General features: G+C 36.4%; 1 long non-coding RNA gene across 2 annotated transcripts in view; it reads right to left on the bottom strand.

The window, feature by feature from the left end:
• Positions 1-2,725: 2,725 nt before the first annotated feature.
• Positions 2,726-20,100, bottom strand: part of LOC135248046 (uncharacterized) — a 49,057-nt gene continuing 31,682 nt past the window's right edge. Inside the window, exons 3-4 of one of the 2 annotated variants that reach the window (XR_010328359.1) lie at positions 6,585-6,647; positions 2,726-4,374 (exon numbers count right to left, since the gene is read on the bottom strand). This is a non-coding gene — a long non-coding RNA (uncharacterized LOC135248046). Of the gene's footprint in view, positions 6,648-20,100 lie in introns of both variants that reach the window. The other variant, XR_010328358.1, reaches the window with a different exon arrangement.

Genomic DNA, 20,100 nt, shown 5'->3' with positions numbered 1-20,100 from the left:
ACGCCATGTTTAACAATAGGAATAGAATGTTGTGCATTATACCATGGGAGTGCCTATCTCTTTTAACTATCTAGAATATCTGGTCATAGTAATGGTGACAGCCTCAGCAGAGAAGATCATAAGTGAGAAGACAAGGTATTGGTCTGAGATGTTGTTGATATCAGCTTTTCAAAAATCACTGTTTCAGTGAAGTTAACATGACACCCTCAACCATGCAGGGGAGCTGCAGTGTGCTTTCTTCCCATTCTCTTTAGGAGGAGAGGTCAGTAGCCGTAAAATCATAAATGAGCATGACATAAGATCACAATCACTAAGAATTGTGTTATGCATACTACACTGTACTTGTGATGTGGTTGTTATCAGAACAATAAACATATCCTTTAATTATGGCACTTGCAATAGGAGCTTAATAGCTTATTTCCTTTTAGGTATCATTACACTGTTCCTATATTTTAATTCACCTTAAGACCAAAGTCTTTCTTAACTATCTAAGAAAGTTTCAGAACACCCCAGCACCTTCATATGATTCTTACCTCTAAAAAAAGAACCTCAGTATACACAGTCATGACTTAACACCACTTTTGCCAACATTTTATTAGGTAACGCTGATATATACATTGTCGTGTTTATAACAGGTTGCAGTGGGTAGCACTGTTGCCTCACAGTAAGAATGTTCTTGGTTGGAATCCAGGGGCCGGGGGCCTTTCTGTGTGGAGTTTGCATGTTCTCTCCGTGTCCGAGTAGGTTTCCTCCGGGTAGTTCAGTTTCCTCCCACAATCCAAAGACATGCAGGTTAGGTTAATTGAAGAGTCTAAATTGCCTCTAGGTATGAGTGTGAGTGAATGGTGTGTGTGTGCCCGACTGGCGAACTGTCCAGGGTGTATTCCAGCCCAATGCATGCTGGGATAGGCTCTAGCACTTACTGTGACCCTGACCAGGAATAAGCAGGTAAAGATAATGGTTGGATGTTTTATAATATATACATTTATCTGTACATGTTGAAAAAGGGGAGAAACAAAGGCCTTATGCATCAAATATCATAAGAATTGCATCAGAGTTCATCAGAGAATGCTATTAATTGTTCTTTTCTGATAAATATTATCTCTCAATTATATAAATTGGCATTAGGCCTAATTTCACAGTATGAGGCACAAGTTGAAATGGAGGCTACAAGATTCTTTCTGTGTGATTGTCTATCTTTCCATTGATAGGTAAGATGGAAAAATATGCCTGTATGCAATTGATAGCTGAAGAGATTATTAGCTTAATTACTGGCCTTTGGGCCAGTAATTAATTAAAAAAAATTTTTTAGGGCATCCATATTTTATATGTAGGATTTTTAAAAATAAGTGCGGTCTCATTTATTGATTGATTTAAGGACAGGCATATCAAATGGAAATTTAACATGATAACTGCAAAGAGGAATGTACTCTTTAGAGTGCCACCCAGGTCATTATCATTATTATGACACCTATTTAAGTACTTGCTAATAAGAATTTCATTAGAGCCGTATGCATGGCCATGTAGAATGAAGTGAAATTGAGTCAAACGTAAATCAAGCTGAGGTCAGTTTCTCAATCTCACATAAAGCTTTGTTTGGTAAATATACATAACTTGGCGGGATGGCATACCTGCCATCCCAATTAATAATACTATAATTGCTTAATACTAAATGTTTCATGTCATATGTTACTTTATTGTCTTACCTTAATTGTTTTTATGCCTTTAAAAGTTAAAATAATGTACATAATTGATAGCGTAGCTAGGATATGTAAAATATGTTATACTTTTACCTAAATCAGTTAAAACCATATACCCCTGATATAAATGAGAATTTAAACATTGTTTCCATGTACATGTTTGGTTTCTGAAAAACAGGCGTCACTATGCTTCATTTTTATAAAAAATATAAGCATAAGTATAATGTTCTCTTGAAGAACAACATGCACTGAGAGTATAGACAGTCAGCTGTAAATTAGCAACACAACGGCCATAGGAATGAAGCTGGGCTCTAAGAGAGAAGGGAAGACAAAGAAGGAAAACAGTTGAGTTGTTTCATTCTGATAGGCACTTACTTTTCCTGTCCTTATAGATGCAAGAGAGACTGCGAGATTTGAATCCCAGCCTCCCACAGCACATCAAGCTGGGAACTAAACTAGTTCAGAAGTGAGATGGAGCTTTTATGTTGTACATTACATACACATGAGGTACATGCAAAGTTGTCATTATATGTCTCATTTATTTTAAGCCTATGGTAAAAAAAGAAGAAAAAAAATGAGGTCAACTTCAAGCTTTATTCACTGAGACACAGGTCAGCTGTAAATTATGCAGAGGGTCCATGACTGCAAGGGTGGATTAAATTAAAGACATTTTAGTGATGCCAACTGCGCATAGGGGCTGTACAGCTTGCATTAACTTAGGACATGGTTACTTTTGTGCTTTACCTGTGTAAGAACCTTAAGAAAGAATTAATAAAGTGCATAACTGACATAAACCTGGTCACCATGGCTGATGTAGGCGTGGTTCTGTCTACGGTCTCAGTACTGCACAGCAGTACACATCCTGACATAAAGGAAAACAGCATAGCTTTTGTCCACATTAATTACACAATTTTTTAAAATTTCAATCATCATTACTATTTTTTTAAGCTAATCATTTAAGACTATAAAAAGATGGTTGGGCATTGAAGTGCAATACATTGTAACCTTCGTGTAAAAGTAATGTAAAACTGGTTTGGATTCAACAACAATCTATCTGTAATTATCTGTTTTTTTTCCCTTTCTGTACATTGTACCAGACATTTTAATGATTGCAGAACTAGCCAAGCTATGTTTGTGAATGAAAGACACAGTTTGGCTACATAAGTACCAATATCAATTGATTCCCAGCCAAGTTATTGTTATGTGCCAATGTTACTGAAGTCCAGAAAGGAGCCAACCAAGGGATTAAGCCCAATCATCATTTGACACTTCTTAGAAATATGGTTTGTCAGTTTTGGTTTGAGTGGATGGCGAGAAAACACAGCAAAAAAGTGCATAAGATAAACTAGCCCGAAACAACAAGCTTTCACAGAAGATGCCCCATACAATTGTTGTCATCCAACAACAGACTTTTAACAGTGACAGGGTCCTTTCATGAGGCAGACATGGCTGCTTTTGAAATCAGCACATCTGATCAACGTGCTTAACAAGAAAATTACAATTACGCTATATAAACCAGCTGGCAGAGAGCAAGAAGAGGATGACAAAGCCATTAGTGCTGGTCAGGAGGACAGAAATAGCACAGCTGGTATTCCTCTGAAGGGCTAAGGCACACTCAACTAATATGCAACATGTAGGCTGACATGTAAGCAGACCTCTGCCAGGACCTAGGGTATTGAAAGGCCTATTCACATACATGTCAGGACTCATGCTGATGCGGAGCACCAGAAAGAAGACCGTCAACATCAATGTAAAATGTTTCTACAATAAAGCTGTTAGGTCAATAAAGGTGATGAAGACAGAGCCAGTCATCTGTTAAATCTGTAGCACCAACAAGGTTGAATACCATTTCCACTGATAATTTCTACCTCAGCAACTAAATCAACTAAGTAATTCAGCTGTCATTAACACGGGTGGGTATTAAACCAAATGGCACAGACCCAGATTTGTCATTTATCAAACTGAGATTAATTCCATTCATGAGGTAACCCTGTCTTTATGAAAAAAACACAACTTCAATAACGTTGCATTTTGAAAAGTATCAGCCTAATGATTGAGAATTGCGATGGACATATTGTCGTACACATACAGAAATACGTACCCGTCAACCAATCAGAATTGAGTATTAATCCGGGCCATGGCGAAAATATGTACAACTATATCTCAATGTCATGTAATGATTTTTTTTCTTACAATTTTCCAGTCATTTTTATCATAAAGAATACTATTTAAATTTACTTTTTTATCAGGAAAAAAAAATAAAAAATCTTGAACATCAGTTAAAATAATTAAGTCATCTTTACAATCTCTGCATTGAATGATACTATACTGTATTACATACATCATAACTAACTGGGTAAAAAAAAAAAAAAAATATATATATATATACATTTGTCTAATTTAAATAAATATTTATTTATGGATTAAGTATGGCAGTGGTAGCAATTATTATGAATACATAATGGTATGATCAGACACGACTGTTGATTTCATGCAAACAGAGGAGCCACCAGTGAAATATGAGGTTTTAATTCTGCCTAGAATTAAGAAGAATTGCTGATAAAGCAAGACTAACCAGTGAAATTACAATTCGTTTTATTTTTATGTTTGAAAGGAAATGGTGGATAGTCAAAGCTGGACAACTTACCAATTTTGTCCTGCATGCAGTGGATCCCTATGTATTTTGAAAAAGGAAAGAATTTCAATTGCAGGCCCAAACATGCATAGGCAATCCCCCCTTCTTCTTCTTCTTCTTCTTCTTCTTCTCATGGCATTGTCAGGGTTAACATGCTAATTCTGTTTTATGAGGTCTGTCAGAGCCCACTCTCCAACATTTACATCTGTTCAACAATTATTAGACCGTTTTTGTCATAAAAAATTCAACACCCCCGAGTGTCGCACAAGTGAAACCTGAAAATTTATGCAGCGAATGGAATAGTTAATTTCTCAAAGGAACAGGAAAGGGGGGAAAAAAACAGATTTACTTTAAAACTCTCCAATTAAATATGTTCAGCTGACTCCTTCCAAAGGTTTAATCGTGGGCTGAGGAGCATCCCTTCTCAAGCAAATGAAACAATTGTAGATACTTTGTACACTGTTATTCAGTTTGGCAGCAGCACCTCAGAATCTACAGTACATTCATAGTTCCAAGGCAGTGTGCTCCTTTCTTAACAAGAAGTCAATATCATTCTGTAAAACAGAAAGCCCTTCCTATTTATGTAATAACTGATATTGTTATAACTGATATTTATTTTTATTTTTTTTTTTCTTATTTCTCAGCCTCATAATGACTTCCTTAACTTCAACTGGAACAACTCTGGGCCTCATGTTGACAACTACAGACTCCAAAGGAAACAAAGCGCCTAAAATCAAAGAGTAGGTACTGGCAGGTGTCTTATACCTGACTATACATCTGACTAATCAGAAACACATATCTGCGCATATCCACAATATAGATTCTGCTATTTCAGGGGCAATATATGCTGGGACAACTTTTAGGAGAATATGAGATATCCCTGAAATGAATCCCAATTCACAAATGATTGACTTACTTTTTAAAAGAATATATTTAGCTTCCACAAACTTCCCCATTTCCCTCAGGAACTGTGTGAAAAATCTTTCAGAGTTTCTTGGGATTGCACAGAAACTCTGGAGCATTCCTTCTCTTATCGTATTCTAATTCTAAGTGAAAAGTTGGGCAGACTTTTTGTGCATATTCACTGCTCCTTTTCAAAAGCATCAATGCTGCACAGATCTTGTGTGGATGATTGATCTTTATGGTATCTGGATCAGTTGACAGTGGGCAAAGATAATCAAAAGCTGGGAGAATCTGCCCAGCCTTTCGGCATGTTTCCAGCTAGCAAGATCTGTCTGGTTAGAACATCACCATGACCTAGACACCTAGCATAAAATATGCTCACCAGCTAGAGTGCTGCATTTCCAAAATGTTCCCATAGGGTAAAATATACATCTAACTAGGTCGTCAGGCGAACAAGTATCTGGCAATATTTTGAACAACTAGTTTTATTGTAACTGATGCCTTGCTAGCTCATTCTGGTTTCAGAGATTATGTTGGTTTAAGTTAACCGACTAGTTCTCTCTGATGCTTGACTGTGTACTAGCAAATCATCCCTTCACAAGTTCGGCTGTTATGCTGTTATGCTGTTTCAAAATCCATCCCATAGCAGTTTATTGTTTTCCGAAAATGTCTGATGATGCTGATATCACTGTTAACCAGGTTTGTGGGGGGGGGGGGGGCTGCTTTGCTCAAGCATGTACACACAGAACAAAGGAATTCAAACAACAACAAAACATTATGAGACTTTTGAATGAGACTAAAGCTGAATAAGAGATATCCAGCGGAATAGGATGAAGTCTATCCCAGCATGGATAGTATGAGAGGAAGGTATACACCCTGGACAGGTCACCAATCTATTTCAGGGCACACACACTCACACCTATGGGCAATTTAGAGTCTAAAATTAGCCTACCTGCGTGTCTTTGGACTGCGGGAGGAAACTGGATTACCCGGAGGAAACCCACGCAGACACAGGGAGAACATGCATTCAAACCCAGGACCTTCTTGCGGTGAGGAGACAGTGCTACCCACTGCACCACCATGCTATCCCAGACTTAAAATGTATTTCACTAATACACGATACTAGAACATAGTATTGCATAGTGAGAGCACCTAAAGTGGTGTTAATTTTGTTTCCTTATATTCAATTCAACGTATACATGTAATTACTTTTTATCTAACTTGTGATAAAATAATACAAAATAATCTTGTTGAGAAATAGAGCACTAATTAAATTGCAAACATGATGGCTTGATTCTAATTCCACATGGAGGATAGGAACTGCCTCCTTTTTGGAGTGGACTTACCTGGGAGGCAGCACAGCTTTCTGAGTGACAAAATGTGGGGCTGTTCCATACCTGGATCCGAACCTGGAGAAGGACAAAGCATGTCAAGGAAACGATGTGGATTAGGAAGATCATGAGCAGGAATATACAAATGCTATTTGGTAGTGTTGTTCATAGGAATACTACTAAATGACAGTGAGCCAGAAGATAAAGTACTGTCCGTGGAATGTGGGGCCTTATTCATTCAAAATGCCAAGATTTTAGCTGATATCTCTGATGTGAAGCACCACACAGCAACCACTTAAAAATCATTATATGTTTGTGGAATAGGCCATGGAGTCTTTCATTGGTAGCTCATTTTACAGCTTACAGTATGTGGTGACACCACTCCAGGATAAGATCATTTTCATGATATGTCTTCTCTGAAACCAAACCCATTAATACTTTAACTGATGTCAATTTAAACAGAGCTATGAAAACACTGACAATGATTATGATTCCAGGGCAGATTATTTTACATACTGTACCTGTATGGTTTAGGTAATCATATAAAAACTCCGTTTGGAATTATTTAATATATAATGTTTGAACATTTACATTTGAAATTCATCTCCACATTGCGTTTTCTGTGCACATATTCCACTATGTTATTATTACTGATTGCACTAAAAATGTTAAGTCGACCATGCACATAAGGCCTAACCCCGCATTAATAACCCTTCATGATTCAGTGCTACTATCTTACATGGTTAAACATATTTTTGAGGCTGTGTCAGTGATTTGAACACAATGTCACAATGTCTAAATGAAACACATACATTAAATTCTACTTTAAATGTAGAACAAAATAAATATATTTTAAATACATTTACATTTTTTATACACATAAACATGAATCCATGACAACCCTGTCCATTATGAGTTGTTATTCTTCCTTTTCAGTGCTTGAATCCAACCCTTGTAGTATAAAGTATTTGCAGCCATAATTAAATCAGCATTATACTTAAGCCTATGAGGAGGTGAAAGTGTTCTTCAAAATATTCCTTGATACGATCTTCTAAAAAGACCCAGAAACCTCAACAATTTTAATCTCCATGTCCAGTTTTGCGACTTCAAGTCTAAACATTACTTACGGGAACTGCAGAGAAAACCCACTTAAATCTCAATGTTCCCTGCCCTGGAAACAAATAGCTGCTTATTTTTCAATATCAGGTCATAATGCATAATAAGCACCTAATATGTGTCTTCTGCATTGCGGTGTTTTACAAAATTCTGTATTAGCTTTCAATTTAATTACAATCAGGAAATCAATCTAACAGTACCCGCAAGTCTATTTAGACCTGCTATTACACTCTGAAAGATGTCAATAAATATATACTCAAACATCAATTTTCCATAATTAGACATTGTAATTTAAGTTATATATCCTAATGGGAGGCACATTTGCAAGTGTAGAGGAAATAAGCAATCTTGGCCAGCTCATGATTCCTCCTGGAAAGTGCTATTCCCCGAATCCCTCTGCTCCGGTGGCTGGAATGCATTCTGACACGCAGGAGGGATGACCCTGAGAATCGCATTATGTATATTTCCAAACAGCCCCCCGCATTTGCATGTAGAAGACAGTTAAAATAAGGCCATAAATCAGCTACAAACGTATAAATGGATTTGCGGGAGATTGAAACCCAGCAAGTCTCTTGAGCAAATATTTCAAACCCGCCTGAAAGATATCCACTGTCATTAACCAGTGAAACCATTCTGACCACTCAGCTTGTGTATTTCCCCCATTACGTGGCCGAGAGGCAGGCTACGTGTGGCTGCCTCAATAAATCTTTATGCATATGCTGGTGCACAGTGTGCCATCAGAAACTAACACTTAAGGTTATCTTGTTTTCAAGATACTTGGAGGGTGTTGTCTAATATTGTGGAAAATAGCGTAATTAGATTTCCCCACTACGGAATAACAAAAAGTCATACCTTTTCAAATTTCAAACGTTCATTAGTAGGACGTCTTTATCCATGAATGAAAAAAGACAACGAAAACATACAGTGTATATGATTTTTTTTTCCTACTGTGTGATATTTGTCAAAATGTTTGTTGAGAGCAATGCATACCCGTTGAAGCAGAACTGCATTGGGCTCAGACATCTGAGTAATACAAATAAATTATTTCTGACTAAACAAATGAGCCAAATGGGAAACATAAGAAAAGATTATAAAGAAATCATATTAAATCAACAAAGATAAACTGTGAGCAATGGGACAAAGTGCATAAACTAAAGCAATTTTGTCCAGTCCAGCAATTTTTGCCCAGCTCCTTATGAGAATGGGCAGCAACCATTCAACAGAATCAGCTTGCACTGCAGTTTATTGCCTTAAGTTAAGTACTTTAAAGGCCAATCAGTGACCTTTAAAAATAACATAAAACATAATAATTGTAGATTTTTAGCTAAAAATGAAGAATGAAAATAAAAAATAAAAAAAATAAAAAAATTTAAAGTAAATTATTTAAAATAATCCATTGATAAATACCCCCAACATAAACATAAAGGCCCCTTACTGCATGTCTGTCAGCTTTTCTAATTCAGTTTTTCTAATCTCATTCAACATCCATTTGATTGGGAAACTAAGAATAAGTAAGCCAAACCGGTTTGTTGAGCTCAAGCTATTTTATCAACACAGTATTTGATCTGGTTGCTAAATTCAAGTCCACGTCAGATATTTTTAAACAAAAACGAGCCAGCAGTGGAATTACTTCAGTCAGCACTATAAAACACCATTTCTCTGTAATTACATAAATAATACAACGTCCGTCCTGCGCCGATTTATGGAAGGTGTTAAGAGGAGTCACTTCATACAAATGTGAATATGCTCATGGGTTTAATGCCATGTTGGTAGAGGCATGCACCACAGTCGCAGGCTGGGCCCAATGGTCGCTAGCACTGCCGGGGACTTGGCTGTTTTACCGGCCAAACATGACCGATTGTCTGCAGAAACAGGACACAATGGGCTCACTGGCTCAAAGGAAATAGTATTGACTGTACTACCCCTGGTCTGGGGTAAAGACAACATAGCAGTACGCCAAGATGCACAACTGATGTGTGCAAGTTACTGTAGGGAAAATGTGTGTGCTCAAAGTGTGTAAGTGCGTCTGCATAAAAAGCACTTCAAAGTCTCACACATCCACAACATAAAGTGTGCTTTGTGTGCTATCACATCTGTGAGTGATGTAATACAGTTATGTTCAAGAAACACACGCAAAGTTAACATACAACAGACAGTTGAGACACCCAGACACATATAAAATTCCTTGATATTTAACACAAACCAGTGCTCATCCAGTAAAACAAGTGATTCTACTGTTATTTGTGCACACCTGTCTTTGCAGCAGTTAGGTCTTACAGTTTAGTTTTTTACAGTTTAGTGTTTAGTAATTTCTATGAAAGGCTGAATTGTGTTTTTCACTTGGAATAATATGTGATAGTATGCTAAACGAAACATAAATGTGCCAGTGTAGTGTTGGAGAAAAATTCTGACAAAAGGAAAATCGTTCATGAATAACACTATTTTTGGTAAGTTATTCAGAAAACTAAATGTGCAATTGCAATTGTTTCTTGTGTAAAACTGAATGCATAAACCTGGAAGGATGCACAAGTGACTTAAAGTGTCAAACACTGTAAATACTCAATAAGATATTCAGCTTCACTAATATCAATTACAGACTTTAGATACAAAGTTATGTTGCACACAATTTTGATTACAGAAATAAAATAATTAGTAGCAAAATGGTGTATTCTGTGAGAAAACGGACCCACATGTGACGATGTCACTTTGTTCCTTGTTTTATGTACAAAAAAATTTCTTGGTTTTCAGTAATATTGTGAACACCTTCCAGAACTGAAAAAAAGTACCATTGGACAAACTTTGCCTGTACTTCTTTGACATGGTGTCTGACAGTTCTTTGACAGGGAAGTAAGGCGATAGTGACTACTCAAATGGTTGCAATGTCATAATAGCAAAGTAATGCATGCTGACTTAATTTGACACTGTATTTGCCCATATTTTTGTTTTAAGCAAAGCTTTTCTTAAATTATTCTTACTTTTGTTCTTAAAAATGTTCCTATGAAAAACAATATGTGATTCATGACACATGTGCAGACCTTAGTCTTGCATATCCCAGGTGTATGAGATGATGACTCCTGACTGAGATATAATAGTATCTCAGAGATAATATAATGCTGGAATGATTCTAATGCACAGAGATATTAATATCAAGATGAATTATCATTCATATTCTGACAATAATACAGGATTGAATCTGGGCTACTTTGCATTTAAAGACTAAAAAAAAAAACAAGGAGGCCATAAAGGGGTTTCCATTACTGGGCATATGAAGCCCACAGCATCTTGGACATTAAACCCGTCTTACTGTGTGTGTACAGGTTGACACTAATGGTGGTGTTTGGTCCTGAGACATTTTCGAGCCACAAATGCCATAGTGGTGCCCCAAAAATGTATACCATCGACTATGTAATATTTCCAAGAATAAAGGGTAATAATACACACATTCTGCGTCCAATTATTAACAAACACAACTAAAATTGATTGTGTGCTTCTGCTGAATACTTGAAAGACAAGGTGCTGATGAGTATGAATTTTTAGTGGTCTTTTATTACTTCATTTTTTTATCATTACTGCAGTGTTTGCATGATTCAGTTCTGATGCTAAACCCTATTTTAACATGTGTGCACTCTTCCCAAGGCCTTCTTACACATAAAAATGATTTATTTGTAACTTTCAGAATTAAAATATATTTAATTACTTCTTGTGGGGGAAAAAAAGAGATTCATCTCAGGGTGAGTTATGGACAATCTTCTTCATGAGAGGAGTAAATATAATATCAAGTGAGCAGCACAACATAAATCTCTCCATAATGCAAAGGTCTGAAATATCTAAAAATAAAAATGTAAATGTGCTTAAAAATCATGTTCCTTATGAGGGTAAGGTTACTCATTACTCTGTCAATTTTGCATGTCTTAAAAACTGTAACTATACAGTTTGAAATTATAAAAAAATGCTAACATCTAGTTTATACCATACACAATACATACTTTTAAACCACATAAATTTCCTACAATTTTAATTACTCAATCCATGATCATAATTATGGTTTTGTATAAGGAGCTAAAGTTGCAGTAACCAGCTTTCTCAAGGGTCACAATGTTGTGAAAATATTTAGAAAAATTGTAACATCCGCTGACCCAGCCCATGGTGAAAGAGGCAGACCTTCTGCACTTCTCTGCACACCTTATCGTGAACAGACACCAACATGTCTGGCTACGACCCACGTAATTGTGCTAGTCACAAACCAGGCTGGCCAGGCTACACAAAATGTTGGTCGCACTGTCTGATTTGGCAATCAAAGCATTGTGAATCTTGTCATGTCTAGGATGACAAACAGGCCACACTGAGTTTGTGCAATGTTGAACCAAGCATTAGCTACAGCTGGAAAGCAGGGTTCTAGCCAGTAGCTTACATGATTTCTTACATAGTTCACATTAGCTCAGATAAACTAACCTAAACAAATCTAACTTCACCGATTACACAGATAACATTAGCAAACATTTCCTTCTTCCAAGAACTAGCTGCCAAATGAAGTAACGTTATGTATAATAGCTACCTAGCTGCCTTGGTGGCTAAATTAATTGAAGGTACTGTGGGCTACACATGCAGAAAGTCCAGGTAAATTAGTGTCTTCCATTTTAGACCTACCTGTCCTGTAGAAACAGTGCAAGCTCCGTATCTGTCTTCAACTTCACCTAGTCCCAATGCTCTCATCAGTTTCTGCTCCTATGTTTATTCTACTTTCAGAACAAGCTCTATCCAACTATTTTTTCTTTTTCTTTTTTCACCATTGGTGAAACTTGTTTTCAACATTTGATCTAGCTATGTGTACATAAATGTGAGCATGTCGATCACATTGTTGACGGGTTCATGGCAGACACCACTTTGTTTTGAAAACAATAACTCAGACCGAATCCTTGGTTTGAGAAAGCAGAATTTGAGGGTGAAACACAGTGTATGCTGCTGGATGTCTTTTACAGCAGCTCTGTCTACGATTGCTACCAATTAAGCATGACTGCTCCCCGATATCTTTCTACAAAAAAAAAAAAGTTAGTTACTGCAGCTTTAATAAATATGAATACATATCTTCCAAGACATGCAAATTGAGTGGGTTGCAAATGGAAATTCTACAATATCAAGCTTTGTTAGCGAGTGAGTAACAAACACTAAGGACAATCAAGACACCTTGTCACTGTCTTTTTTTTATCTTGCGTCTTCTTGTGAAGAAAAAGCACCTCGGATCTGCTAGTTTCATTGGAATTAACATAACAAAGCCCTGAAGTAAAAGATAGAAGATGTGATGAACCACCCTCTTTTTAAACTTCTGCAAGACATCCAGGACACACACACACACACATGCACACACAGGCATACATGCATAAATGTACGTAAACATGCACACACACACACACACACACACACACTATTTTTTAAAAATCTTTCATTGAAAGTATCTGTCTGCAAAACCCAAAAGATCTCCAAACCTACTATCTCAGCACTGCTACACAGTCAGCAAAATAAATTGAAAGCATTAAAGAAAGTCGAAAAGTGAAAGAGGTAAAGAGAAAAAAAAAAATCTTCACCTCTTTCCCCCAACAACATCCCCCACCACCACCTCCATATACCTCCCTCCCCTTCACAATGCTCTTCTCTTGGAAAGAAACAGGATGAAATGACATTATGCATATGAAAATGTCCAGAAAGATGTTTGATTTATGTATGCATTAGATGCAAATTCTATTACAGGACACGAGGCGGTTGTGAGATTTCTCTTGGAACACTTGGCTGCCCTGATCAAACCTGATCTCATTAATTCCGACAAGGGGAGAAAGATAGAGGGAGTGAAAGAGGGAGAATTGGAGGAAATTTACAACCTGGACACAGATTTAACAAAAAAAGGGAGTAAATTGCATTCTACCCTCTAAGGCCACAGCATACCCCATTTTCAGAGATTGTTTGGCTGAGCAGGAGACCACAAGCAGCAGACTGGAGCAGAGAATGTTTGGACAGCAATGTGCGGTGTTGAGGTGTAACTATTCGACTGTTCAGTTCTCAGCATACTGTACAAAAGTAAATAAATGAAAGATGAAAATTTCAAGTATCTCAATGGAATCACCTTGATCGAACTATAGTTACTACGTACCTTTAACTACCATTTAGTTCAATGTATGACTCAGATTACTCATTTTGATTTAGTGTAATCTACATAATTCTTGGGGGTAGAAAAAAGCATTGAATCCAGGCATCTGAAAGAATACTTCATATCGTTATAAAAATGCAAGAGAGAGTATAGGAGAAATAACAATATGAATTATGTTAAAGACGTGACACACAGAGGCTTCATGTATTGCAGTGTACTACCAGGATCCCATGAAAACTGCAAATTGAAAAGTGTTCTGAAATTGAATCAAAAGCTGGGTCTGTAATGTTTACTTTTTATTACATTATTTGCCATAACAAAAATATATAATTGTTAGTCCAGATATTTCAGTCTAGTTTGGTTAAATTACTTATAAAGTAATGGCTGCTTTGTATTTTTTTTATGACATGTATGATTCCAATATGTTTAGATTTGTCCTTTAGTAAAGGTTTGCCAGTAAAGAGAAAAAATAAAATAAAAACACATGTATAAACTTACATTGTGAATTGAAATTTAAATTGCCTTCCTATTGCATGTGTGTGTGTGTGTGTGTGTGTGTGTTTGTATATTGATTAGAAGCCTTGAGATGAAAAGGAAGCTGTGATATTATTAAAAAAAGCAGCCAAGATATCCACAATACTACTCCATTCTTCTGCTGCCATCTCCTGCAGCCGCTGTGATTGAGGTCAGGCCGAGAATTCTTTACTGGCCTAACTAATGTGATTGCATCAGAGCAATACCCTTAAACTACATCAGCTCTGATCTGCATACTAATTGGCTTGACTGTCCTTGACAGTGACCTTGGAGAGGCCCCCAGTCACTCAGGGGAGAAAAACAGCGTCTGTCCAGCGCACATTGTCATGCACAGACACCCATGCTCTGCATAACCTCTGTTTGCAGCCTATCTCTTCCTGTGCATCAATGCAAATTACAACAATGGCCATAGCTTTTTTCAGGGGGTAAGCTTGTGTGACCTTCCATGGTGAAGAGCAGGAAAAACAAAGGGCCATTTCTCTCTCGCTGCACAGGGCCATGAAAATGTATATTGCCCGAGCCTATATAACTCCTTTGTTTTCGAATGGACTAAACATTTTGTGGAAAAACATGAAGAAATATTTAAATGGATATACAAATGCTAATCATATTTTTTCTTTCCCTTTACACAGAATCAGATTCACGAAGGAAGGAAATGTGTTTGAACACATCTGGGTGTGATTTTGAAAATTCAGATTTTCAAATGGGTCAGTTTTATTCTGTCAGAAATTTTTAATTGCTGTTTGCTCATACATTTCAATACAAATATGCAGGTCATGTGACTCACATTTTAAAGGATGGATTAATAATTCAGGCTAACCATTTGAAATTATATTTAAATAAATGTGAAGTGAATTAAATGATATAGATATTTAGTGAAATCTTCACTAAATATCAAGCTACTGTGTATAATATTATTTTGGGCAAATATAAAATGTTTTGAATAGTGTATACTGTACATATTTTTATTTAATTTTGATTCATTTTAAATGTGAACATTTGTAAGAACAGAAGTTTATACAGAAAGTACATAAGGAAAATGGTGTGTTTAAACATATCAGCAATTGAGCCTTTTTACAGAAGAAAAAATCCTACACAGCTCCTTGTGAGCTGACTGTCAGTCGCATCATTCAAGAAATAAATCCACGAATACTGGAAAATGAATACTGCTCAATTGCATGATTTCATGAACAGCAATACCGGAATATTCTTTGTTTATGTATAGCTACATCTCACTTTCCCCAGCTTTGTGAGAATTTGATAGAACATATGAACGTTTGCCTTAAGCATTTTTTAATAGCATTCAATGTGACAAAACACCATTGAATGATAACCAGAAGATAACATTGCAGGACAGAAGGCTTTTACATTTCACATTGGCTAAAGTAACCCTTTAGTGTCAGATTATCCTGAGATCCTACAGATGCATTAGCCTTGTAGGTTATTGGATCTGTATATAATCAGATCCTATTTGTTTGAAACAGTATACTGAATAATAGTTTTGTTCCCATCTGTATTTGTGGCTATGAAGTTATATAAAAAAACAACTATACAACAGTGAGATTCGGTTGAGAAATTTGATTGGACAAGAAGCATTCCATGAGTGTTGATATACAATGCAGCAGCCCTGGAATTGTTTTTTACAGTGAAGTATCACTCTTTTTGATTTACAATCTTTGTTTGTTTACAATCTGTTTACAGTTATCTAGCTGGAATCCTGCAGGAACTATATTTGTTGGAGGAGCCAAATAAATGAAAAAAATAATAATCTGTATTATAATCATAACCTTTTGTCTCAATCTTTACTTGATAGCTAGTTTATAGGCCAGTGAAATGTTATGTAAAAGAAATATCGCACTGAAGGTTGTGCAGTTATACTGTATATCAGCATGGCTATGAATATCTATGACTGAATCGCAGCCATGCTGATGTACAGTATAACAGAACTCCCCCTCATGTGATATTGCTTACCAGATCGATATCTTGGTGTGCGGTTGTTAAAAAATTAATTTGCAGATTACAATTAGTCTTAAATGCATTTCAACCACTGGCATTCAAAATTAAACTAAATATAGAAAAATAATTGTTTCAGCACTATTGACATTTGAGGTCACATAGAGCTTTTTCCCCTTAAGGTAAAAATTCCAGCTGAAATGTGTGCAGAAGCTTTCATGGAACGCCAGACAACTTTAACTTTTTTTAACCCCTCAAAGAGAACATTATGAATATCTATCTGTCTGCCTGTCCGTCTGTCCGTCCATCTGTCCGTCCGTCCGCCCGTCCATCCATTTTTCCGTCCGTGTGTGTGTGTGTGTGTGTGTGTGTGTTTCTTTTCATTTTAGAACAAAGAGACATGCAGACACATTGCCCACATTACGCTGTTTCAGTTTCAGGTGCTGGTCTTTAAAAACAGACACGTTGGACAACTTCTGAAACATTTACTCGTGTACAAGCAGGTTATTGTGTAACAGATGCATTTGCTTTGGAGGTGATTATTCCAGCTAAGAACAGCAATACAATCTGCTAGTCTCACATATGCTGAATACAAAAAGTGTGAAAGCAAAGGGGAGAAAAAGCTGTGTTTATGAATTTGAAGATAGATCTCGATGCCATGCTGAGTTACGCGCATGTGTTTTTCCCGCTTTGCCGTTACTGCTTTGCGCACAGAGGTGTGTGGAAATTCTTAAATCTTTATGAATCTGGGAAGAGGGTGTGTGTGCGTGCGTGTGTGCGTGTGTGCGTGCGTGTGTGCGTGTGCGTGCGTGTCTCTGTGGAGAGGTGGGACAAATATGAGTGAGAAAGTTTTCATTGCTCACAGTGTAACTGAACACCCTGTGGTGTTGACTGCACACTTCTCACTTCTCCTTATTCTGTGACTGTTCATTTTAATTACAGTTAGATTTTTTTTTTAAAAACTCCAATTAACATAGCTTGGGTCAAAAGGAATAGGGTGGCACACACACACACACACACAAAGCAAATGTGTATTCCATTATATGTATAGATAAATGTCAGAATATGTGTTAAAATGACCATATTTTCTATGATTATTTTTTATTGATTAATTCATTTGATATTGTAGCACATTTTGTTGAATACATGGGTCAGGGCATATTCTAGCGAATTTTCTGATAATTGGCAGTGCTGTATATGACCTTCCATCCACTGTGCTGTTTGTGCGTTACCTGAACAGTCAATGTATTTTTGAAAATATGAAGCTTTTCAGCCCAAGGGACAGATATGCATTATGCAGGCATATTCCCCCTCTCAAAAGAAAGGCACATTTTTTCTTAATATGTGGCAATTTGCCAGATGTCATTGACAAGGTAAGTGTGGATTTCAGTGGTATGATATGCATAGCAAAGGGGAAATTTCAGAACAATGAAACTGTGCTTTCCTTTGGAGTTTTTTCTTTTCTTTTCTGGAAACAAGAAAAGTGTCAAGGTAGTGACAAGTGTGTTTTCCTGTGATGATTTCTACAAACCTGAAGTTTGTTGTGTTTTGTTACTCAGGCAGTTTGACCTAGTTAGGTCTTGAGAACACACTCTCTATACATCAGTTATTCACACAGTGAAAAAAAAATGCATACACCAAATATATTCAGATATTGTGAAATCCACTGAAAATAAAGATACTACTAGAACAGGACAAATGAAAAAAAAAAAAAAAAACTAAATTAATAGCAAATTCATTTCAGGGCTAAGCTGCTTCTTAGATTTTAGTTATTCCTATCTATCATGATTAAGCTGTATTTTTAAAACAGTATTAAACTTCCAAATGAAATATCTTATAATTACGTGCTCGAGGAATTAATGGAATCATGTTCAGCTCAAGCTATCCTTTTTTAAAAACAAATAAAAAACATTGATATTCTGCCTGTGTGTAGTGAAAAATGAGCTATTTCATTATTAATCAGTTTACAATCTCTTAACACCTGAGCTTGATGAAGCTTTTAGGCAAGACCACCACTAAACCAAACGTTACACATTCTTTCATAAAAAATGTTAAAACTGAATGTAGTTCTTTAATTCAACCTACTTTTGCAATAACACAGAATAAATGCATAGCATAATACATACTGTATTTATGCCACCTCTTCTTTTAAATTCATTGTGGAGAACACAAAGGCAGCAAAGAAAATGCTACATATTATTACCGTATGGTTGTGACTTATGTAACATATTATTATGGTATGTTGGAACTGAATGCGTCTTCATTACAACCTCTTGTATCTCGCAAGTTATTGTTGATCTTTCACTCAAAGTAGACAGATCTCAGTTTTGAAGCAATGATTGGTTTGTGTATTTCACATTTTATTGAAAGACTTAATGAAAAATGATCAATCATAAACAAACCCTCCATTGGCGGATGCTTATGAAGGAACAAGGAAACTAGCCGTGGTCTTGTACACAGTGTGTTCATTTCCAGCATTCTCTAACAGACTTGATTTTTGATTCCTATAAACGGTAAAAGATCAGACAAGCCACTCAAACCGAGACACAAGGGACGAACGACACCGGATTTAGCATCATTAGAGACTGTACCATTCGCATTAGCTCAATTTCAACCCGGTGGAGAAGATATTTCAATGCAAAAAGGGAAGGCTCAGAGGAATGGCAGGGGATGTGCTTAAAGATACGTATTTAAAGCCGAGATATGCTTTGTTAAAGATGCATGTCCCTTGGGCTGTCTTTTAGAATAAGTTCCAGGATCTAATGGCATTCGCTCACTAAAGCAACACCTCTTTCACTCAGAAAGCTACAATGGCATAATTGTACTGCAAGGTTTTAGGCCCTGGCATATCTGACATCTGGAAACAGGAGGGGGAAAATCACCGCTGCATATTTTGCTTAAGAAGCCATTCTTGCTGTTTTGTATCTAGGCTATTGTACCGTTTTTGTTGATGGGCTTTATCAGAACAGTAGAAGTTTGTAAAGTTTATTCGTAGAGTTCTACATCTTAAACCAAGAAATCTCCAGGGAATGCTTTAATTAATAGTGGTAAGATGGGTGGTCTGGTGTAAGGCTGTAGGATTTAAACGGTCTCGCTGAATTAACAATTGCTTTTTTTCACCGAAATAAATGCTTCAAGTATTGTGATAGATTACATGAAATAATGTCCAACTGGTCAGGATTAGTATAAATGATTCAGTGATTCATAATATGATAGCATATTTCTGCTGCAAGGCCCTGCATGAAATATCAGAAATAAATCAAATTTTTGACCAACCTACTAATCACAAATTACAAACGCGTATAAACACAAATTACAACCCTATTTGTAGTGGTTCGACTTGTCAGAGGACGATCGGTGCAACATTATCAGACAGAACCTACAGGAACCTGTGATTAGCATTAGCTTATAGATTTGATTAGAGGGTGGGTCCAGCTTTTGATCTAATCTGACCCAATGTAATGAACCTTCTATTTTACATGCTTGCCATATCTTTATGCTGAACTGGGGAAACGACTTCAGGAAGAAGAACATATTATATGAGTGAGAGTATGTGCACTACTATCAGTATTAGGATATTATTGATACTGATAATTTATATTTATTTAATATATCAGCAGATGTATACAATAGACTATGTCAAAGCATTAAGAGCAGTAGTATTTTACCCCTTTTACACATACTGTGGTATGTGTAGGATTCAATTTATTCACAAACAAATTTGCTATGAATTCTGAATAACACATTTAAAGGTTGGTTTATTTTTGCCATTACTACTATGGTCGCACT

This window comes from Anguilla rostrata, chromosome 1 (genome assembly GCF_018555375.3).
Source record: "Anguilla rostrata isolate EN2019 chromosome 1, ASM1855537v3, whole genome shotgun sequence".
NCBI lineage: Eukaryota > Metazoa > Chordata > Actinopteri > Anguilliformes > Anguillidae > Anguilla > Anguilla rostrata.
The sequence above is the reverse complement of the archived record's forward strand: the minus strand, read 5'-3'. Positions and strand labels throughout refer to the sequence as shown.